The 24076-nt window shown below is 54.7% G+C and overlaps 1 long non-coding RNA gene across 2 annotated transcripts in view; it reads left to right on the top strand.

Moving 5' to 3' along the window:
- Nucleotides 1-4317: 4317 nt before the first annotated feature.
- The window catches only part of LOC116647858, a 145910-nt gene continuing 126151 nt past the window's right edge, over nt 4318-24076 (top strand). For both annotated transcript variants that reach the window (XR_004302408.1, XR_004302407.1), the window contains exon 1: nt 4318-4868. This is a non-coding gene — a long non-coding RNA (uncharacterized LOC116647858). The remainder of the gene's footprint in view (nt 4869-24076) is intronic.

Below are 24076 nucleotides of genomic sequence, written 5' to 3'. Positions count from 1 at the left end.
TAGGAGACAGTGCAGTTCTCAGCTGTAAACTTCCCAAGGGCCGGGATTCTGTCTCATTTATCTGCGTACCCTCTTCAGGATTTGCACGTTGTGGGAACAATGATGATGCCGATAACACTTCCTTATATTACACCCAGGTTGTGTTTTAGGGACTCCTTTCGCGTCTAGGGTCTTCTCGAAGCTTTCCGACGGTCCTATTATTGCCTTCGTGGAGTCAGTATTTACTGAGTGCTTGCTTCGGGCCAGGCACTGTCGCACGTCCCTTCCAAGTGCTAACTCATCCGGGCCTTGGAACAACCCCCGGATTAGCCCCACTCTGCCGATGATGACACTGAGGCACAGACCCATCAGTCCCCTCCTTACGTCACTCAGCTAGACGGTGACAAAGCTGGGCGGGGAGCCTAGGATCTAGTCTGGCTCAGGTCACCCACATTTAACCTGACGCTTTATTGCCTCAGAATGCACCTCCTCCTCCACACGGGGTCCCTTTCTAACAGGTGGAACAGTGGAACTCAGATTTTTCCCAAAGGCATGACCTGAAGACCAGTGCCCTGCTCCCGCGGTTTATGTATGTTGATTGCTGGCGACGAGATGACTGTCTCTGAGCACTCCTGTCCCAAGCCAGGTCCCACCATCACACTGGCCCTCTGTCCTGTGCTCGGGCCCTGTTACATCCAGCACCCCGCTGGTCGCCATCACAGGACCTTAGGCAGCATCTCCTTTCAACAAGGGAGAGCAGAATGGGTGCTGGAAGAGCATGGGCGGGCAGGGAGGGGACAGAAAGAAGGAGCGGAGGACAGGCGGGACTCACCAACGGCTAACATTTATGGAGCACCTGTGATGGTCAAGGCCATGCTGAGTGTGCTTTCTACGCATTCAGCCACATTCTTCCACCAGCTTGTGCAGAGCGCCCGCTGTTCCCGGAACGAACCCCAGGGCAGCGGGCACAAGAGTGCGAGGATTCAACTCGTGCTGCTGAGAGGTTTATAGACACACCATCTGGAACCATGGAGGATGTGGAGATGTCGCAGAGAGGACTTTGGGTTCGAGCCCGAACTCTGCTCCTTGTTTGCTCTGGGACATGAAGCAAGTTGCCTAACAGCTCCCAGCTTTGATTTTGTCTCTAACGTGGGGTTAATACAGCACCTACTGTTGGCTTCTTGGAAATTATAGGACACGATACATCACAAACGTTCGGGACAGTGCCTGGCACGGAGCAAGCTCTCGGGAAACGTCAGTGTCTGTGGCCTGGGTGTTGGTGCTATCTGTCACAACAAGGGGACCACTGGCACCGAGAACCCCATTACAAGCACCAGAGTTACTTTCCAAATACTTAACAAGCCTCTATTATGTGCAATACCCCCAACGAAGCAGACAGGAGGATCATGATAAAGAGGAATAAGTGCATGACTTCCCGAAACATGGTCTAGAGCAGACTCAAAGGGTTTGGAGGTTGAATGGAGTTCTCTTGGGTCATGGGCCTCTAAGAGGACTATCACGGAAGAGGAGGCATGTGAGCTGGCCTTGAAGGGTAGGTGGAAGATGAGTACCGAACTCCCTAAGTAGAGCTGGTGGGCGTTCTGGGTGGAGGAGGCGCAAGGAGCCGCGGTGAGGACTGGAGAAGCCCGAGGTGAGCAAGTATTCCAGTTAGCTCGGGGTTCAGGGGGGTTTGTTGGCAAACGTGGAAGACAAGGATGAAGAAGAGGGTTCAAGTCAGACCGTAGAAGACTCTGATGCCAGGCTGTCGAGTCTATATGTAATTTTTGTGGTCAGTGAGGGGCACCTGGAGGTACTTTTCCTCCACAATTTTCATTTCTATTTACTTGAAATCTGACACACATTCTGCATTTAATATGGAAAGGTAGGGGTACAAGAATAGCCAAGAAACTCTTGAAGAAGGACAAAGTGGGCGAAACAGCCCACAAAATGTTGATATCAGAATTTTGTGAGTTAAAGCAGTGTGGTGGGAGTGCAGAGTTAGAAAAATTGACCAGTGGGACAGAGCAGAAAGCTATGAACCTGCCCCCAAAATATGCGAACATGATGCACAAGAGAGTTGGTATTACAATTGTTTTATCCCCTTTATGTATGTGAGGTATTTAAAAGATGTAAAACACATTTTTAACTTTTAAAATAATGTTTCAGTTTTAGAATAGATTTCCAGAACAAAAATAGTAGAGAGTTCCATACACCTCAAACCCAGTCCCCCTATTAGCATCTTTAATTAGTACGGTGTACTTGTAACAATTAATGAATCGATATTGATACATTGTTATTGACTGAACTCCATACTTTATTCAGATTTCCTTAGTTTTGATCTAGTATCCTTTTTCTAGGCCAGGATGTCTCTGGGCTGTGACAGTGTCTCACACTGTCCCTGTTTTTGATGACCTTGACATTTTTTGATGACCTTGACATTTTTTTTGATGACCTTGACATTTTTGAGGGGTACTGGTCATGTATTTTGTAGACTGTCCCTCCACTGGAATTCTTCTCTTGGTTAGATGATGAGGGGGTTACAACCACTCCCCCGTCCATACTTTACTCTTGGAAGGAAGTCACTTTTGGGCAGCCTACACGTAAGGGGTAGAAAGTTGTGCTCTACTTCCTTGAGGGCAGAATGCCTACATAAATTTTTAGAATTATTCTGCACAGATTTATTTTCCTTCCTACATGAGTCAGTATGGACTCATGAATATTTATATTTTTTTACTTTGGGTTATAATCCAGTACTACCGTACTTATGTTGTTACTCAGATTGTTTCCCAGCTTTGGATATTAGGAACACTTTCAGGTGGTTTCTGTATCCCTTTGATGTACCCCCATCATTGTGGGTGTGTGTATGCTCATGCTTTCTTACTTTTTTAACATTTTATTTATTTATTTGAGAGAGAGAGAGAGTGAGAGAGCACAATCAGGGGGAGTGGCCGAGGGAGAGGGAGAAGCAAAATCCCCGCTGAGCTGGGAGCCCAAGGTGAGACTCGATCCCAGGACCTTGGGATCATGACCTGAGCCGAAGGCAGACGCTCAACTGACTTAGCCACCCAGGTGCCCCTCTTACTTTCTGGCACTACCGGATGGCTCCAGTCTCACCTTGTATATTTCCTGCCCCAAACCTAAAATCAGCCATTTCTTTGAGGAGCCCTGGTTCCTTTCATTGCCCAGCGACATGAGAAACAAACCCTGGATCTAATGCTCATTGTTGCTGGGGTGTCATTGCTTCTACATCCTCTTAGCAGAGGGAGCAGGGAGGTCTGTGTGGATAGGAACCCGTGTACACATATGTGTAAATATCCTCCAGGACTCTGAGATGATAAACGTGTCACTCTAAGCCACCCCGTTTGTACAGCTGCCCTAGGAAATTGATCCAAGACCCTTCCCCTCCTCCCCAGTGAGTCCCCCCTTCCTTCTTTTATACCCTCATGGTTTCTCCCACACAGCCAGCTGTCTGCCTGCCTTTGTTGTTTTGTGTTTTGTGTGTCTCTTTGTTTGGCTACTTCCTACCCATTCCTTCCAGACTCTTCTCAGACACCAGCCCTCTGGACGCCTTGGCTGATGCCCCCAGGAACAGTTAGGTGCCCTGGTCCACACAGTTACTGCAATGTCACTGCCTCCTCTCACTTGACTGTGAGCTCCTTGAGGGAGGACTCCTGCCTTTGCCAGTGTGTGCAGGTGCTCAGGTGTTGGATGCACGGGGAGGCAGCTGCAGAAACTGAAGCCTGATTAAGTGAGTGGCAGCTCCAGAATTTTAATCTGGGTCGGAGGAGGGGGTTGTCCCAGGATGGAATTTGGTTTTCAGAGGTGGAGCCTTGAAACCACATTTGCTTAGCACTTAACAAAGGTAAGGAGATTACAGTTCATGTTAGAGATGGGGAGATCAGGCCCCCCTGTGCCGGCGGGCCAGCAATGAGTGTGCTCACCTCCCTCTACAACCCCGTGGAAGCAAACTGTAATATCCTGTGTGTCAGATGAAGAATCCGAGGTATACATCGTAACTCCTCCGTGGCAGGCTGGGACTGCGACCTAGCTGGCTTCGTCTGACACCAGGCCTACCAAGGCTTGTCATCCTGGGCGGCATTTAGCCTAGACCTAACGAAGTTGACAGCGAGGCCCGCAAGGGAGCACAGCTGTTTTGGGCGGACCCCAACCTTTCCTACAGCTGTTCTGCATTTGCCGTGACTAGGTGGAGGGAACTACACCTCCCAGGAAGCAGTGCGGCCCCCCGGCTGCCCCCTCCCCACGCCCCGCCCACACCGCCCCGCCCCTCCTCGGGCCGGCTAGTATATAAGGGCCGCATGGCCCGGCCGCCGCAGAGCGCGGAGGCAGTGCGGGCGCGCGCCGTACAGCTGCGCCCGGGAGGAGGCGGCTAGCGCAGTGGGCGCCCGCAGCTCCGCGCTTCTCCCCCCGCCACTGCTGCCCCGCGGCGCCCACCCTACGGCGCCCGGGCCCCGCGGACCTGCGAACCCGAGGCCGAGAGCGGAACTGTCCTGGGCGCTTTCCCGGGCTTGGCGGAGAGGATCCCGGCGGGGCTCTCAGGGCTCGCGCTGGCAACGCGCAGTGAGGAGGGAAGAGCTGCGTTCGGCTGGGTGCCCTCGGAGCGCCAGGAGGCGGGGTGCGCTCGCCCCCAGGCTGGGGGGGGGATGCTGCCAATTGAGAACCCCCGCGGCGAGGTCCTGTCATCTCCGCGGGGCCTGAGCACAGAGCCCGGGGCTGCCGGCGCTTTGGCCTTGGATGGAAAGCGGGGAAGGGCTCCGGACCCCCTAACATGGATTACTTGGTGTGTGTCAGCCGGGCTCGGAAGACCCACGACCGCGTCTCCATCCTTGGACTGACTGATTCTACCTAGCAGTCGGGTCGCTTACCTGGAGGTAAGTTTCCCTGCGGGATTCGAGGGAGGGGGTGTGAGTCGACTCGTCTCCCCTCCCGCCCCCCCGTCCTCCCCCGCGACGCCTTTCTGAAGGTCTCGGGTTTGGATTGAATTTTTTGCTCTCGTGTTGACATCTCCGCAGAGGTCAGTTGGCCGTCCCTGTGCCTCGGGGCGGAGCCAGTTCGGCCCGGCTCGCGGGGGTCAGCGTTCCTCGGGGCGTTCCGGGTCAGCGCCGTCCGGCCGCTCACGCCGCCAAGCCGCTGGCTGCCCCGCGGGACAGAGCCCTCGCGGGGGGGAAGGCCGCTCGCCCTTACCTTTGCCCTCGTGGCCCTCCGGGGCCCGTTACTTCGGGAGCGGTGCCGCCTCGGCGAGCTCCCGGCCTCTGCTCACGGGCGACCCAGAATGCGGCTGGGCCGCCGCGCCTCTCGCCGTGGGGGCTGGGGCTTTTCTGGATGTCCCTGTCGCCGGGCCTAGGGTGAGCAGCTGTACCGCAGGGCCACGGGTCAGGCGGACGCCGGGGTGGTGTGGGCAGGGCTTTCTGAAGGGGTGGAGATGGAAGGATTTCGGTCCACTGCGTCCACCCGCGCCTCTACCCGGTACCCCCTCCCCCGCCCCCAGCGCAGTCTGTTAATGGAAGGGGTTCAGGGCCAGCGTGGGGAGGGGGCTTAGTCTTGAGTCCTGAACAAAAAAGCAGACCGCTTCTGTATCCGTAGCTCGGTCCTCTCCTTGTCCTTTTGCGTCCGTGCCTGTCACTGAGTCTGCGCCCATTAGATGTTTGTTGAATGAATGACTGAGCGAGTACGGTCTTGATGTACAGATAAACCGAGGTCCTCCTTTACCTTCTCCCTCCTTGCCGCTTGTCCTCGACTCCAGGACTCCCCCCCGCACCTCCCCGAAGATGGCTCCAGGAGGAGATGCTTTCCCCAGATGTGGGATTCCCTTCTCTCCCCACAACCCTATGGTGATGATCCATTTCCTGCCCAGAAGTCCCTCCTGCACAGACAACTTCTGGTCGCTGTCAGGGGTCTCCCTGGGGATGTTCTCAGGGCGCCATGCCTCCAGTGAGCACCTGCTTGGGGAAGGGGGGAAGGTCAGGCGCCACAGGAGGAGAAAAGGTGGTGTGTGCTGGTACTGTACCCTCCCCCCAGGAGCCTGTGCCTCTGGCCACACCCAGGTCCCTGGAAGTGCTCAGGTGGGCCCTTCCCCACCCTTTTCCCCTGCCAGCCACCCCCCGAGACGGACTCTTAAACTGTCCCACGATTGACCTGCACCTCCACCTCTGCATCTCACTTGATTTTAAAAGTAATTCATGCTCGCTGTCTTCTTTAGAAAAGCACAGAAAAGTGGAAAAGGCAGGAAGAAATACCCATTCCCGAGTAGTGCCGACTATTTGATGCATTTCCTCACTGCTGAAACCCTGCAATGTATACAACTTTGTGTACTGCTTTTTTTCCTTTCGATTTTACTTGAACAGTCCCCAAATAATGATCGTATTCCTCTGCCCGCATCAAAGCCTAATCTGACAATTGCCCTCTTGTTGGACACTAAGGTATTTCTGGATTTTTACCCTGAGAAGTAGTGCATTGGTGAGCATCTTTTGTACATAAAGATTTGTCCACTTTTTGGATTATTTGCTTTGGAAAATTCCCAGAAATCACTCTCTTTGCTTTAAGTCGGAGTCACGTCTGGAGTGAGAGGAAGGCCCCTCTGGCTGGATATTTCCGAGGTGGGCCTAGAGGAAGAGAGCCCCACGTATCCATCGCTTACTACCACGGCTAGGAGCCAGAATATGGTAGGCGCTGGGAAGACACTTGCTGAGTAAATGCAGTGTTGTGTTCATTTCGGTTTTCCTGAAGCCAGTATTGGTATGAGAGTCACTTAAAGTTTGCATCCAGGACTACGATGTAAATTATTTTAGCAAGGCCTCAGGGGAGATTTAGTAGGCAGCTGGATTAAAAATGCTGTCCTTTTTTTTTTTTTTTTTTTTAAAGAATTCACTTTTGATTTTGATAGAAATCTAGATTTACAGGAAAGTCACAAAAATAATACATGGAGTTCCCCTATACCCTTCACCTAGCTTCCCTAAATGTTAACATCTTACTAGCCACAGTGTGGTGGTCAAAGCCAGGGGATTAACAGAATACTTGGAACTAATCTTCGGGCCTTATTCACATTTCTCCAGTTGTCCCATTAATATCCTTTTTCTGGTCCAGGATCCAATTCACAACCTTGCATTGCAGAAAATTCTGTCTTCTAAAAAAGTGGAAGTTGAGAGGGATTCAGAAGATGCTCTTCTTTTTTTTTAAACCACCTTATTGAGGTGTGACTGACGTACACAAAGCTGGACAGATGTAACGTATAGAACTTGATGAGCTTGGTAATGAGTGGACGCCGTGAGACCTTTCCCACAGCCTAGGCCATAAATAGGCATTGCCTCCAAAAGTTTCCTCCCTCCCTCTTTATCATCATTGTTATTTTGTTGATAAGAACACTTACCAGAAGATCTTCCCTCTTAGCAAATGTTTAAATATACAGTGCAGTATTGTTAGCTATGGACGCTGAGCCCTATGGGAGAACACTAGGCCTTATTCATCGCAGCAGAGCGTCTTTATTCTGGAGAAGATTTTAAATCGAGCCTTCCTCCACCACTTCCTTCCCCAGGTTAACTCGCCCCTCGTCCCTCCTTATTTAGGGCCGGCAGCGCAGCTGAGACCCATCAGGGCTCGGAGGGGAGAGGAGCCCAGACCGGGAACGGCAGGAGCTTCTCTGTGTCCCCCTCCTTCCTTCCCCTGACACCTCCACGGGGAGTGAGTCGTTTAGTAAAAATGGGGTTATAGCCTGATCTGTCCTGACACGTCTTCCAAGGGGTAGGTGGATGGATGACATCCGGTGTGCGTGAGAGCGAGCCGCCGAGCATCGAATCCGCTGCTGGCAAGTCCACCGTGCAATACCTGTGCGCGTGACTCACGGCGGCCTGAGTAGCAGGTGTGCTGGGCGGCTAAGCGTGCAGACCCAGCAGAGAGTGTGTTTCCTGGTTATCTTGGCACATTTAAAGGAACAAAGGGTTCTGCTCTTCCCTCAGACTGGGTTTTGGGTATTGTCAAGCCATTAAGGGCAGGAAGTGATCCCCCTTCTCTTTAGGGGACTTCTTTCTCCCGAGAGGGGTGAGGAGAGCCAGCCCGAGGGGGTTTTGGAAGCGGCGGGCTGCCGAGGATGGAGGCTGGCCCCAGGGACTTTGCATAAGAGAACGTCCGAGTTCACCGTGGAGGAAGCCCATGACGGAGGCCCTTCTTCCCCCACAGCAGAGACCACGTTAGCCTAAATCGCCTGCCAACAGCACACACTCGAATTAGGGCCCTCTCAGCTTGGGGTGGCTGCCCACACAGAGTGGAGGGAATGTTTGTTTGCGATCAGGGAGTTTGGAGTTACCTGAATCTCAACACAACAGACTTCACTTGTCCAGATAGAGTTTCGGTGGGGTGTGGTGAGGGCATGGTCGCCTAGAGTCCATTTTTCTTTTCCTCTTTGAGGTACTTGCAGCCTTCCTATCATCTCTCGTGAGCTGGAGGCTACTCGTCCTCTCTCCCTCTCCGTGCACCGGCCCGGACGTTTCTCTGCCACCGGGCAGCTCCAGTGAGGAGCCTAACAAGAAGTCTTGGTGGGAGCCGGGTTGGGGATGTTGTGACTGGTTCTGGAACACCTTCTTGTGTCTACACCTGCCTAGCCCCTCTCCTCAGTGACTCCTCATGGGCCCTCCCTTCTCAGGAGCCTCTGCTCTTCCCGGCTCAGACTCTTCACTTTGAGCTGCCACACCAGTCCCTCAAGTTGTGGTTTGCACAAGAACGGATTGCTTGGGGAACTCGTTAAAAATGAATCCTCTCAGGGGCGCCTGGGTGGCTCAGTTGGTTAAGCGACTGCCTTCGGCTCAGGTCATGATCCTGGAGTCCCTGGATCGAGTCCCGCATCGGGCTCCCTGCTCGGCGGGGAGTCTGCTTCTCCCTCTGACCCTCCCCCCTCTCATGTGCTTTCTCTCTCATTCTCTCTCTCTCAAATAAAGAAATAAAAAAAAAAAAAAATCTTTAAAAAAAAAAAAAAAAAAAAATGAATCCTCTCAGCAGCCATCCTGCCCTTCCACCCCCTCCTTATGTATGAGAGCAGGGGGGGTGCCCAGAGGCCTGCATTTTTAACAGGCTCCCCAGGCCATTCCAATACAGATGGACACTTTAAGAATCAGGGAGTGGACTGACTTCTTGGCCAGCAAAAGCGTGAATTGAGCCTTTTCCCCACTGAAGCTGCTTTCTTTTTTCTCCTCCAGGAAGCCTTCCAGCCTTACCTCCACCTGGTCTGGGCCCCCCATGTGCACTTACTTGGTTTGTTGGTACATGTTTTGAAATCAAAGGCTTGCAATCAGGTATCCTTTGTGTTTGGTGAGGATAGAAATGGCTGTGTTTGGGTGAATGATAAAGGATCAGCAGTCTGGGCTTTGGGAATAGATGAGATCTGCAGGCTCTCCCCTCCATGGGTTTGTGAGTTCCCCGGGAGCTGGAAGAAAATGCCCTGTACTGGTACTTTTGTTTGTTGTGCCCACGCAGACCACTGCTACTTCTGTTTCTGGACATTGGAGCCAGTCGGGGTCCTCCACAGTGGGGTAGCACCCCCTTCTTCACATAGGAGATGCACTCAGCTCACTTTACAGGAGGAAGAGAATGGTCCTGGACGAATGTGCTCGCTTTGATCCATGCCATCGACTAAAGATGCCCCGTACAAAATCGCGTGCTTTGCAGACTAGGTTTGTGCCTGGAAAAAGTCTTTACAAAACCAAACCAATCTCCGTTGATCACATGACGTGCGAAAGGCCTGGAGGAAGCATCCGAGCTAGCGAGCAAGCAAGCGGAGGAATGCTGAAAAGGCTAGTTTCTGTCGAGGCATTCTTTTTGTGATGTGAATCATCGCCTCCTCCCGCATTTGGTTTGTTGGTACAGGTTTTCACATAGAAGTCTTGAAACCAGGTGCTTTTTGGGAGTTGGTTAAGACAGCAGTGGCTGCATGGGGACGGATGATCAAGTTCTGGGTCTCCAGAAATGAGTCAGACCTTCAGTCTCTCCCCTCGGGTCTGTGAGCCCCCCGAGCTCCCATCGTCATTTGGAAAATGCCCCTTACAAGGGTCTGGTTGTAGTGATTTTTGGACCCCTTTCCTTTCCTCAGAAGTGACCTTGTCTCACTTTAGAGTTGTCTGTGCTTTCCGTGGGCCGGAGAAGCCCCGGTGGGACCATCTCTGCTTGTGCTGAGATCCGGCCGACAAGGCGTTCGCCACTCACCGCCTGCCCGGTGAGCCCTTTCCCTCACCACAGACACGTGGCCCGTCCTTTGCCAGCACACTCCCTCTCTCGCAACTTCTGCAGGTATTGAGCGCCTGCTGGATGCTTCCTCAGACACCGCTGCCGCCCCTTGCGTCCTTCTCCTGCGGCCGTGGGGTTGGCGGGAAGCTGGCTTGGTTTCGCTGCCTCTGCAGGGGAAGGTTCTGCCGTGCTTTAGGCGTGGAAGGGAAGGTCTCTGAGAGGCTGGCCTTTGGGGACCGATCCTTCAGCGTGTGGGTGGGTGCAGGCCTCAGGAGCTCTAAGTGACAATGGTCTCGGCAGTTGTACTTTCTTCACTTGGCTAATTTAAAAAATTTTCACCTTTTATTATAGCGGCAAATTTTACCAGGGTAACCATTTTTCCTTCTTTTTTTTTTTTTTTAAGATTTTATTTATTTATTTGACAGCGGGAACACAAGCAGGGGGAGTGGGAGAGGGAGAAGCAGGCTTCCTGTGTAGCAGGGAGCCCAGTGCGGGGCTGGATCGCAAGACCCTGGGATCAGGACCTGAGCTGAAGGCAGGTTCATTGCTTAACCGACTGAGCCACCCAGGCGCCCCCAGGGTCACCATTTATCATGTGCTCAGTTAATGGCTTTCACACCGCCTTTCCGCCTGGCCACCCTCCATCCCCAGACCTTCGTCAGCCACCCCAGCTGAGACTCTGCGCCCTTTCAACACTAACTCCCTGTCCCCCTCCCTCCACCCCTGGCAGCCACCGTTCTGCTTTGTGTCTCCATCAGAAGCGCAGTCACAGAGTATTTGTCCTTCCGTGTCTGCCTTACGTCACTGAGCATCGCGTCCCCCCGGTTGACCGGTGTTGTAACAGGTGTCGGAATTTCTTTTTTTTTTTTTTTTTAAAGATTTTATTTATTTATTTGACAGAGAGAGACAGTGAGAGAGGGAACACAAGCAGGGGGAGTGGGAGAGGGAGAAGCAGGCTCCCCGCTGAGCAGAGAGCCCGATGTGGGGTTTGATCCCAGGACCCTGGGATCATGACCCGAGCCGAAGGCAGACGCTTAACGACTGAGCCACCCAGGCGCCCCAGGTGTCGGAATTTCTTTCCATTTGAAGGCGGAATCACTTTGCATGGTGTGTGGAGACCACATTTTGTTTATTCATCCTCCTGTTGATGGACATTTGGGTGGCTTCTACCTCTTGGCCACTGTGACTAATGCTGAGTGAACTTGGGTGTGCCGATATCTGTCCCCGTCCCCGCTTTCAGTTCTTCTGTGTATATGCCCAGAAGTGGGATTGCTGGACCATAGAGTCATCTCATGTGTGATTTTTTTTTTTTTTTTGAGGAGCCACCGGCCTGTTTTTCCACAGCAGCTGCAGAATTATACATTCCCACCAGCTTCCCCACATCCCTGCCAACACGTTTCTTTTTGTTTTTGATAATAGCCATCCCATTGAGTGTGAAGTGGCACTTTAATTTTCAAGGCAGATAGACCAGGGTGGTTAGATTGTTTCCTGCCTGGATTTACACTCAGGATGTCTGTGGATCTCCTTTTCTCTTTGAGGAAGAATCTTCCCTGGGAGCTAAGTGCCCCCGGGGAAATGAGGAGCAGGGGGTTTAAGCAGGCAACACTCAGCTCCAGGTCTGCTTTGTACATTAAACGGTTTGGTGATCTAGCGAGTTCTTTAGGTCCTGCTTCTTTGCACTGGAGTTTTTCAAGTGATTTTATGTCCATATCCCATCTGGTACCACCGTCGACCTGGCGACACAGCCAGGTGTCATCCCCATTTTCCAGAAGAGGATATCAAGGCACAGGTCAGTGATAAGATGCAGAAAGAAACCGACCCAGAAGGACCAACCCGTCTCCTAACCCAGCACACACTGTGAACAGTGAGCGGAAAGCCTGCTTCTCCCTCTCCCACTCCCCCTGCTTGTGTTCCCTCTCTCGCTGTCTCTCTCTCTGTCAAATAAATAAATAAAACCTTAAAAACAAACAAACAAACAAAAATGTCCTTTCGAGCACAGTTGTGCTGCATCAGATTTCTGTCGTGGCTCCCATGGAGAGCCCCGGTTAGCGGCTGGGTCAAGATGCTAGCTCCCTCCTTGGGTTTTCTTCCCGAAGCCTCGTTTGAGCCCCAAAAACTCACACTTTCCCGGTTGGTCATCGGACATCCCCAGTGTGCGTCCAGCCTCGGGGCGGGAGGGCGGTTAGGTGTTTGTAGTAAGTGGTCTTCCTGGCCTGGGGACCGATTGTGGCTGGTCTTCAGCTTTGCCTCTCCCAGCCTCTGCAGCTTCCCCCAAGGGGCAGAAGGAAAGGCACCTTCAGTCCCAGGAGCCCTTATGAACGTGATTCCAGTTCATTTCGATTTTTGTCATTCTGATGTTTCTTTTTATTTTTAAAATGAAGCAGCAAGAAACAAAGATGTTATTCCTGTGCATGGGGTGACAGAATAGGATGGTCCCCAGCCCTGGGAGGCTTTCTTCTCTCTGGGAGAGGAAGGGAGGAGGTGCCTGCCCGTGACCTCTCCCCACCCCGGCCCCTGCCTGTGAGCCTTCCTCCTATGACTTCGCACAAGACTTGTCTGGTGGCCTCAGGGTCACCCTGGGGGAGGCTTCTCTGAATTTAAGGGAATTTGTGGCCACTGGCAAGCCAGTTGGGAAATTTAGATGTTTGGGTTTTTAATTAAATTTCTTAAGTAGAAACCAGGACTGTGGTTAACCAGAGAGCTGACGCGGTCCTGGTTTCGAATTCCACCCTGACCACGGGGCTTCTCCACCTTTCCTGGAATTGTTTTCCTGGTCACTTCCCGCTGACCTGTTTTTATCCTGTTCTCCCCCACATGTTGTCTTGGAACGAACACCTTTCCTCTTTTCCAGATTCGTTCTCTCTGCCCTTGTCCTCCTGGCATCTGTCTGTAGGGCGCCGACTTGAGGAAGAGGCCTGTGGGGCTGCCCTCCTGGTTCGCAGCCGGAAGGGCCATTTGATAGCACCTGTCCCCTAAACTGGGACCTTGCCCCGTTCCTTCTGCCTTCCTGGGGGAGGGGTCAACATATACGGTCCACCAACCAGTGCGGCACTGCTTATGTTGGGACGGGGAGAGAAGCCAACCCTTTTGCAGGCTGGGGGCAGGTGGTTCCGGCGTGTCTCTCTTCATCCTCGTGGACCTGGGTGTAGGTGAGCATCATTATCTCTGACGTCAGAGGTTTAGAGACTTTAAGGAATATCCTTAAGGCTCCAGAGCTTTGAAGGATGGAGCCATGGTTCAGACTCCGGTCTTGGCAAATGCCCGACACTGGGGTCCCATCCTGGCCCAGTCACCAACCTCTGTGTGACATGGTGCAAGTCACCAGCTCCCTCTGGGCTCCATTCCTCATCCCTAAAAGAAGAGTCTATTTTTAGCTTGGGTGCTTTTGGTTGCAAGTTACAGAGAAACCAATTCTAACTGGCTTAAATCACCAAGTTTTGGGTTGTTCATTTGACTGGAAAGTCTAGGTGTTGTGCTTTTGGGTGATTTGGGGTGATTTGGCTCTCTGTTTTTCTCCAGTGCTTTTCGTTCTTGTGTTTTAATTTCTCGGTGGAAACAGAAAGGGCAGAAGTATTTGCAGACCCCTGCCTCCACAGACCCAGAGCAAGAGAATGCTCTTTTTCTCAGCTTTCCAGAGGGCTGACCCCACGGGAGCTCACCCCCGGATCCATCTGTGGGGCCAGGAGGTGGGGGCCAGTGATTGGCCGGCCTGCGCTCACATGCCTCACAGCTCATCTGTGGGTGGAGGCAGCTTCCCTCCTCAGAGCCACTGGGATGCGCCAATGGAAATTAGGGCCTTAGGAGCAGGGCGGGATGCAGGGAAACATCAGATATTTGCTATGAATGAGCTGGACCACTGGATAATCTGCCAGAATGAATGGTGGGTGGGCAGGGAAGTCATTGTGCTTCCCGTTGTATAGCTAGGACCTAGGAGGTGTAGGGGCATGGTAATGCTCAGTGACAGGTGGCAAATGGACGAACCTTACCAGTTCTTTCCTCCTCTGAGTTTCTGAACTCGAGAGTCCATTTTTTTTTTTTTTTTCCACGGGACATCATCTTGCTGCATCAGGGAGCTGGGACTTTGGCTCTTGGATCTCGAAGTCCTGCCTTGCCAGGGGTCGCGCATGGCTGGGTTCTCATTTACCTGCATGACAGAGTTGTCCCCGGAATAGCCACTTGATGCTTGGAATGACAGCTCTCACCCGAGACTTCCTCAAAATAGAAGGAAAACACCTCCCCCGATTGTGAGCTCCTCCAGGCTAATGGTGTTGCTCCTGGTCTACCTTGCAGAGGCAGATTTGGTCCTATTCCTGGTGTGAAAAGCGCAGCGATGGGAGATGGGGCTAATGGGTTTGTGCAGACTTCTCGCTGAGCTCCTGTGTTTGGCAGCCCAGGGAGGAGACCGAGCACCCAGGTAGATCAGACAGAGGGCTTGTCCTGGACCAGCTGCCCATGTGGACTTACTTAGATGGTATTCACACACACGGGTGCCAACCTGCGCCCCGGCTTCTGGGGGCTCTGTGTTAGACGGCTCTGCTCTCTGGGCTGCTGAGCTCCAGCTGGGGGCCCTCCTTGCTTGCTTTGCACGTTACACAGGTGGGCTTTGTTTGGGGAGCAGTGACTCATGCATCTGGGTTGTGCGAGCTCTTAAAGGCAGTGTGCTGCCCTGGCAGGTGCTCCTGGCTGTCCTCATTTGCCTTCCGTGAGGAAAAAGGCTCATTGTCATGGTGATAGATGATTTCTACTCCGAAGCGGGAGTGTCAATAGCCTCTTTCGGATGAGGGGGGTGCAGTGGAGGAGAGGGGTGATGGTCGTGTGTTAAAGTGATGGAAGTCCTAGGACATGTGCTAGCTACTGCATTTAGTATTTCCCCACTTACTAGACAAGGAAGCTGAGGCTCCCAGGGCTTAAGTCCCTTGTCAAAGTTCCCTTGCTGGTCAGCGGAAGAGCCAGACCTTGATCTGCCCCCAGGTTGGCGCATCATTGCATCCCCCTAGCTTCTGGCTGCAAGCTTGCCCCCCCAGCCTCTTTTGGAGAGTGCTCAAAGTCACACATGGACTTGATAACGTCTCCATAGCTCTGAATTCATTCTTCACCTCTTGCTCCTGAGTAACCCATGGGCAAGTTTAAAACAACGTTTCCTTCTCCCTTCTCAGTGAAGTCAGCGTTAAAAAAATTTACACCAAATTCATTGAAAGATTCATCTACTAGAGTTTCCCTGATGAGGACCTATGACTCACTGCTCCCCGGGTTCCAGGCCTTTCCCCGAGTTCTACCTCTTCTGCCTTGCCATCCTCCCCTTCCTCTCTGCAGATACAAAATCCGGTTGGGAGAGTAAGTCCTTGCGCCCTGGGAAGCATGGAGTCAGGCTCCGGATGCAGGTCTATTTCGTTTTGAAACTACTACATTTCCCTGTAGTATTGTCCTGACTCTGTGCACTTAGGCGATGCTCGTGTCCCGGGCACGCATCGACGTCATCCGTCCTCTTGTCGTTGACATCCTGTGAGGGATGCTCAAGCCATGGCATACCCAGTTGGATTCCTGTCACATTTTCTATCTCCTGCCATCATTAGCATTTAGAGTGATGATTCTGGGGCGGTCTAGCGTCCTCACTAGAGGAACCTTGTACGGTTGGGTGCACCTGTTTGAGCGGGACAGGGAAGTAGACTGACCCACAATCAAGGCGTTCGATGGAAATGCTGTGTTGAAGGGGGTGTAACTCTCCGTTACCGGGACAGCGTAGTGTGCACTTTACTCCTTGAGCTCAAAGCTGAGCTGAGCTTTCAGACCACACCGGTAGCTAGGCCTGCCCTTCTGATGTTCTGCTTGGAAATTGGACAGAGTTGTCCTGGGCTGTACCAGCATCACCTCCACATGGGTTAAGGGCAGGGGAGAAATCCTTGCCCCATCTGGGCTGCACTCCCACTAGCCACCATGCACTCTGTCCTTTGCTCAAAGAACCTTTTAATTGACATGATTGGGAGGGTGGAGAATGGAGCCCGTGTGGCCTTGGGGTGGGGGTGGGGTAGCGGTCAGGGTGTGTCTAGTTCGCAGATCAGATGGACTGAATCTTGGATTCTTCCTCCCCCTTCTTTTCTTGTCCCTCCTTGGCTTAAAACCCTTATCAATGTTACAGAAATGGATGCGCTCCGTGGCTCTGTCTGCTTGGGCCGTAGTTGTCTCTCTGTGCTCTGCTCCTGCTGGATTTAACTGGGGATGAACATTTCCACTTTCTAGTTCAGAGGTCTAGTTCCCTTTGGGTTTTCTTCTCGGAAGCGAAGAACTTGGGCTGCAATGGGTAGAATTTGGGAAGCCCAGGACAGGGCTTCCATTGGCTTGACTGCAGCGACCCACGACTGTGGTGACCCGCCAGCCCCAGGAGCCCTGTTGGCCTGAGTGGATGGACGGCCGTGGGGTGTTGGGGAGGAGGCAGTGAGGGGCCCTCGATGGTCCTCCTTCCTGGGGGGTCTGCAGTGGGCTTGTCTCAACCCACTCTTCCCTGTGACCTGTTAGTCACAACTTTTGCTGAGGGGCTGTGTCCTTCTTGTCTCCTTCCCCTGCTCTCCCTGTGCTTAGTCAGTGACACTCACAGGTGGAGGGGACCTAGAATCCAGTATTGCTGTCCAGTGGTTGTTTAGGTTGTCCTTAAACTCACCGATGGGCGCTCACTCTCTATTTTTGCTCCTATCCAATCTCTCCCTTCCCGGAATGTCTGTATTGCTAACAGTCTAATATATACTGCCGGGATTGGTTCACATACGTGGATTTTTCTTCTTCAGTGCAATCAGAAGTATGCATCATGGCACCTGGCCTGATGCCGACTCCAGTCTAAACAGTATCTACTCGGGGAGGTGACAGGTCAAAGGCCCACGCCCCCCTGCCATCTTGTTGCTGTGTGTGGCTGTGGGTGCGGGGTCTGTGGACTCTGGCTGCATCATCTGGACACATTGCATTGGGAAAATGGCCACGCACCTTGCCTTTTTGGAAGGTGTTACTGGCCTTGCTCCAAGTGGTCCTGGGCATCGCATGCTTCTGTCCCTTGTGCCTAGAACTGGGGGCTCAGCCAAGAGCCCTGGTTTTGCCCATTTTCAAGTCTTCTAATTTGCTTTGTGGCTTTGGGCAGGTTCTGCCGCATCTTGGGGCCTCAGCTTCCTCCCTGTGCACCTTAGAGTGTACTCGGTGGTTCCTTGATTCTTTTCGGCTTGGAGGGTGTCTGCTTGTTTCCCTTACTGTTTTCGGCAGATGGCCCGGAGCAAGGTAGGCAAGAAGAAACGCCCGATTGTTCTTGGTGGACACATCACTCCCCGTTCTTTCTGCTGAACCTCTCAGCTTCCTGGAGAAGTACTTCATTAAACAGAAACGAAATCAAAACACACAGCTCTCTCGTGGGGCGACCTTTATAAAACAGCATTTGTGATCGTTTGGGATGTCTTCGGAAATAAGTTAGGGTGACCTTGTACCAAAATAAGCAACTAGAGGAGTAAATTACGCTCCTTGCCCGGTGGCTGCGGAGAATTTTATTTATGGAAGGGCCTGGGGGTGTCCTGCCTCCCCCTACCCTTTCCACAGGGAACCTTTGGACTCAAACTGCCTTCAATCCAAAGGATCAATCCTTTACTACAATGGAGTGAAGGCCCTTCGCGTAGGTTAAAATGAGATGCTTTTCTCCTTGCTGGCGGTTCCCGACCTGGCTTTGGGAGGCAGACCCAGCTCCAGCGAACACAGCCATGCCAGCAGAAGCCACCAGAATTCTGCTCTGCGGGGTGGTCTCTCTGGGGCATTTCTGGTGCCCTCGAGGCAGAGATGCCTGGTTATAACCTGAATTGTTCTGGGAGGGAGAAGTCCTCACCACGCCCCCTTTTCCTCCCACCCTAACCTCCCTCCCCTCCTCCTAGGAAAGAAAAAAAATCATTCCCCCTTTCTGCATCTGTGTCTTTAAGAATTCCCTCCATTGTAGCCCGGGGACAGAGACCCTTCTGTGAGAGTCTGTTGGAGGCCTGTCCTCCGTGACACCCCGCCCCCCATATTAAAAGACCATCCGAACAAGCTCCCCATTCTCCTCTGGAGAGGGTCCCTCTGTCCCAAGCCAAGCAACTCTTAAGGGAGCGTTTATCCTGGGATACTCAGCTTACAAAGCCGGCTGCAGCGTCACATAAACTCGCTCAGACCCGCGGGGAGAAGGACAAAACCCCCTTTATTTTCACCCCTGCAGGGAGACCAATAGAGACTTTGTGCCCGAGAGCAGGGGTCTGAGCAAACAGAGGAGGGGTCTGTGGTGGGGCTGGTAGGGGAGAGCCTTGTGGGCCATTATCTTATCAGGTTATCTTTAGGGGGAATCTCAGCAGGGGGCAGGGGGCTCTAACTCAGCCAGAACCACCTTGGCTCTCCCCTCCAGGTCCCCGAGAAGCTCTTGCGCGAGTCTGTCTTGGTTTGCCAGGAGGAATCCCTCCTTTCTTTCTTTGACCTGTTTGGATGGGGCAACACTCATGCACTTGGTGGGCCAGGCCCCAGCTCTGTGTGTGCATGCGTGTGTATGCATCTGGGTGTGGTTATGTGCGTGCGCCCCACCTGGGGGTCTGCGGGGCCCACCCCCCGACCCCCCCACGTGGCCCCTGCCGTAACTCTGGTGTAGCCTTTGTTAAATGTGGCAAGAGGTTTGCACTCAGTCACGTAAACCAGAAATTTCTGTGATTGGTTATTTGAATGGGAGTCTTGTTAGTTGAACACCTACTGAGTGCTCTGCAGATCTGGGATGGAGGCCCAGAGAAGGACGGTGCCTGGCGTCCCGTCACCAAGCAGTGGCGCGCTTGGGGTTGCAGCCCTGCTGTGTCCGAGCCTGGAGCCTCTGCCTACTGCCCAGCAGGAGGGCCCAGCACAGCTAAAGGGCCGGTGGGGAGGAGCTGAGGGGTTCAGGGGCACAGCCGAAGGACGGTGCTGTCAGGCCCTCGCCTTCTGGCCTGGCTTTGGTTTGGGTTTTTTCACTCCCTCCTGCTGCTCCTTGCTCCCTTCACCCAATACCGGCTGGAAACCTGCTCTTTAGTGCTGGAAGCTCTGCCCTGTGCCCTCGGGGCGCTCGGCTCCCACGTGTGCCTGCTGTGGTGGGGAGCCTGCAGAGAGGCTGCCCGCTGGGGCTGGGAGGGAGACGCCTGACTGCTGCAGCAAACAAGCTGAGTTAAGGAACCTTGCCGGAGCCGTGGTCAAGAGAGAACCTCCTCCATGAATGTCTGAGGGAGGGGAACCCTGACCCAGCTCCCAGCCCCCCTGCCCAGCCCCAAATCTGTCTGTTTCTTCCCATTTTCTTTCCTCAGGGTGATGGGTTGACCTGTATGTGGGAGTTGGGGGGGGGCTCCTGAAATGCCTAAGTTGCCTGTGTCCCATCTCTGCACAGCCCTTCCCAGGAGTGGGTGCCCGGAGGGGCGGGGTGGGGGTGAGGTGGCAGCCAGGAGGGCTCTCCCAGCAGGGCTCATGGCCGAGTTCAGGGTCCCTATGACACATCACAGCTGCCAGGGCAGTCAGGGCCTCGCATCCCAGGGCAGGAGGCTCCTGGGCCTCCCCCTTGTCTGGCGGAGCCTGTCTTGCCCACGGCCGGCGGGCTCTGCCCTGGGCCTGCCTGCGGGGTGAACCAGGAGGACGACAGTTGCCCCTAACCCCTGGGAAAGTGGTGGAGGAGCGACCTTGGTGAGAACTTGACCTCCTACAGACAGACAGACAGACAGACAGACAGCAGGAGCCCCGGGCTCTGCAGATGCACTTCCTGCAGGAGGAGGAGGTTGGGTCTCAGAGTAGGTGCTGGGCACGAGTAGGGGTCCGGGAGAGGGAAGAACAACAGCTCCATCTCGGACAGTTGGAGGGTGGGTCTCTGCATCCGTGGTGTGTTCCTGGACTAGTCTCCCAGGACCGGACCGAGAAAATGAGTATTACTGGCCTGGAGTCCCCACCGACCGTGGGCTCCAGAATATTCCCCGGGGACATTTACACCACAGTGGCAACCTGCAGCAGAGGGGGCCAGGGGCAGGTGGGTGTGGATCAGGGTCACTCCGGGCAGCGCAGTGGTTTTCACGGGTGTGCCCTGGTTGCGTAGAGGTTTGGGTGCCTCGATCTATAGACTGGTCGTCTAAAGGGGGCTGAAAGTTGTCTTGGATCCAGGGTCTCCATATCAGCTTGCTACTTCCCAGGAGAGAGAGCTCGGAGAGCTCACCCTGCCTCTCTCTGCCTTCGCTTATTTCGTAGGCAAAATACTGAGATGTGCTCCAGAGTTCCATCTGGCTCTAGAAAGAACACGGTCATGTGTTTCGTGATGGGCATACACGTGGCTCTGTGTGTCTGGGTTTGCGCACGGACTCTCTTGGCTCCCGGTTCTTCTTTCGCATTTCCCTGTGCCTCGGGTCCCTCCTGCCCTGGTAGGCTGGCATCCCACCTCTCCACCCCTGCGCAGAGGAGGGTGGGACCCTTGCCATGGCCACAGTGAGAATGTGAGAACCCATTAGCGCATACGGCCTGGCCGAGGGCAGGGAGGGCCAGGAGCGTCAGCTTGGGGTCAGAAGTCAAGGTGCTGGTCTCCTGGAGGGTGGCTGGCCTCTCTTGTCTCGGACCTGCCGGGGGGCTGGCAAGCGGGCAGGACCGTGCATGAAGTCCGGGCTCGGAGCGGGTGGTTGAGGAGGTAGGGCAGCTGCTCTCCATCGCCTTGCGGCTTCTTTCACATCCAAGGAAAGCTGGAGGCTCCGGGGATTGCTTTGGAGGCTGGGGACAGCGCACGTGGGGGTCTGTGTTTGGGCAGGATGACGTGTGCCGTCCTTCGGCTCCTCGCTCCCGCACACCGGCGCAGCCCACATTCAAGCCCTTTTCACTGGTGCTCGTCCTTCCCTGGCGCCCACATGCCCTCCCACAGCGTGCCTGGTCGACCTCATCAATGTGACCGGGAGAAAAGTCGGTCTGTGCTTGGCTTAATCCGTCCTCTCGTTGACTTCGGCAGTGGGCGAGGGGAGCCCTCTTGATGAGAGGCGTGTTTTGGCAAGTGGACTGAGCATCCTCCTGCTTTATCCCCGGCCTTGTTAATTGCCACCCCTCTGTGTTTGTTCCCCCCGGTTCCAGGCCTGAGTGGGAGGAAGGGGGCTGGGTTTTGGAGTCGCCCACCGACACGGCCTCTCTCTGGACCGCACCTTCACGCACTCACACTCACCCCTTTGCCCGGGCAGGTTTCTCTCTCCCCTGGACATAAGCCTCCTATTCTTGCGCTGGGGGGAGGGCGACACTTAGCACAAGGGAGACTTCAGCGGGGAGGGGGGAGCTGCGCGGGCTGGTGGGGTAAGTGGCAGGGGGTGGGAGAGTGTTGTCATTTATTAGGTCCCTGAAAACAATACGGGGTTTGTCTCTGGGGGACGGTGGTGCCTGGGGAGGCAAGCCAAGATGGGCCCAAGCAGAAAGAAAACAAGCACAGGTCTGACGAAAATGTGGTGACCCTGAGGAGCAGGGAGAAAAGCACCTTTGTTTAGGGAGGTCAGGGCAAGCAAGGGACGGGGAAGCAGGGGGAAGGCATGTGGGGAGGACTCCCATGCAGGATGGATCGCAGCTTCTGTGTCGGGAACGTGGGCCCCTCGAAGGACAGCAAGCTCCATGGCAGTTTGTGGGGTGGCTAGCCCCGATGCCTTGCATTCTGGGCTGGGTTCGCCGGATCCGTTCCTCATCCGCTCTGCTCCTTGAGGGGGGCCCGAGAGAAGATCCCACATGAGAGTCTTCCTGGGGTTTTTGGGAAGGAGGATGGATAGAGAGGTCTGTCTTCTTTTGGGGGCTCCCGGTGGGCTATAGTTTTGCTTCCCACTCAGCCTGATTGAATGGTCTGACTCTGAGCAGAGAAGCCCCCCCCCAGCCTGGAGGCAGGCCCTATGGGACGTGGGGAGAAGGGCACTCGTGGGACACCGTTCACCTGGCCACAGGTAGTGACAGAGACCTCGGGTGTCTGGGGGCTCTGGAGGCATGAGACCTTCTTGCTGGACTGCTTTCCACCTTGGACCCTCCATGACCACCCCTGTGCACTTCCCTGATTGCAGACGCCCTGCTGCCCCCTGTGGATGGGTCTCCCCAAACCCAGGGACTCACTTTGGTTCCTAACTAATGATTTCTTGGTTTTTAGCCAGAGGGGCTTTTAGAGCCCCCGCTGGCTTCCCACGTCCTGTCTCTCTTTGGCAGAAGCAGTGCTCTGTCTCGTACGACCCCTGCAGTTTCTGGTGTCGGGGTGCGTTTGCCCTTGTTCAGGCGCTGAGTGCTTGAGGACCCCAGCAGGAGACGCAGTCCCGGGGGGTGGTGAGAACAGGGCCCCCCGCTCTCCAGTGAGGGGTCTTGTTCCCAGGACAGCAGCCCTCACGGCCCACAAGGAGCCCCCCTCCGAGCTGGGTGAAGTGGGACTGCCAGCCACCTGCCAGTGGGAGCCGTGATGGAGAAGCCTGCTGGTGGCTGTGGACACTCAGCTCTGACACACTCGGCAGGGGTGGGGAGGGGGCGCGGGGGGGGGGGGGGGGGGCAGAATCGCACTGGGCTGGTTTAACCCTGTTCTGAGAGAGGAGTTCTGCACTGTTGAAGTTCTGTGCTTGAGAGTTAACAGCAAGTGCTGATACTCTTAGCTGGTAATAGCAGTTGCTCATTCTGTGTTCCCAGCATCCATCGCTGTGAGGCGTGCACACACCCATGCCCACGTGGGCATACGGGGAAGCTTGCTCAGACACGTGTGTACGCAGCCATGCACGCTCACGTATTCCTCACGATGGCCCTATGGGGAAGGCATCATCCTTACCCGTGTTTCCCCGAGGAGGAAGGTCCGAGATCGCCCAGCTAGCCGGTGGTGCGGGCTGGTCCTGGGCTCAGAGGTGGTGCTCTGAGTGAACCGAAGGACTGAGCCGGGGGTTCCGTGGTCGTGTCAGCCCTCCCCGCAGCCTTGCAAGGCCTTTGTGTGTCCTCCTTTTGCAGTGACAGAGCTCACCAAGGTCGAATGACTTGGCTCAAGGTCACTCACCTGCCCACCGAGCTCTGTCGACCCTAAAAGCCGGTGTTCACTCGCAGAGACACACGGGGTGGTTCCCACTACCTGTCGGCAAGTGGTCTTGCAGGAGTGTTGAGATCATTACGTCGGTATGTGTTGTGTTTGAGGGACACGCAGAAGCCGGCGTGTCCGTCCCCGGCTCACGAGGGCGGTGGTGGGAGGAGGACGGGGTTCGCTCTGCCCTGCCGCTCTCCTGGCTCGGCCCCCACGGGCCATTTCCTTGGCTCCCGGGGGCCCAGCCTCCGTCTTCATCATCGATGATGACGCATCAGCCTTGCGAAGCTGCCACCGCGGCTGGGACGGGGCCGAGTGGGACCCGCTGTTCTTGAAGGAAATCGGCTCGGCTTCCCTGTGGTTTGGGGTCTGCTCCGCTTAGCGGGGCCTCCTTCATTGTTTGTGGGGGGATCTGGAGCTAAGGTGGGAGGAAGGGGAGCAGATGGTACCCAGGGGCTGGGTTTGTGGTCTTGAGCTGTGGGGTCCAGCAGGTTTCCTGAGGGAGGCAGGGGAGATCGAGGACACGGTATTGCTCAGGGCTGGTCCTTCCAGGCCTCTCCTGTGGGCCCTTGTCGTCACTGACTTGGGGATCTCCTCCCGCCCCTTCCGCTGGCCCTCCTGCCCCCTGCGCACCCTCCCTCTTCTTCCTTGACCTCCCTCCTCCCCCTCCCCCTCCCTCCTCCCCCCCCCCCCCCCCTCGTCCTTCCTCCCCCCCGGGCCCTCTTTCCCCCCGCCCCGCGCCCTCCCTCCCCCGCCTTGCCCTCCCTCCTCCCCCTTGTCCTCCCTCCCCCTCCTCGTCCTCCCTCCCCCTCTTTGTCCTCCCTCCCCCTCTTTGTCCTCCCT

The sequence above is a fragment of the Phoca vitulina genome, unplaced genomic scaffold, assembly GCF_004348235.1.
Source record: "Phoca vitulina isolate PV1807 unplaced genomic scaffold, GSC_HSeal_1.0 scaffold41, whole genome shotgun sequence".
Classification (NCBI taxonomy): Eukaryota; Metazoa; Chordata; class Mammalia; order Carnivora; family Phocidae; genus Phoca; species Phoca vitulina.
The sequence above is the reverse complement of the archived record's forward strand: the minus strand, read 5'-3'. Positions and strand labels throughout refer to the sequence as shown.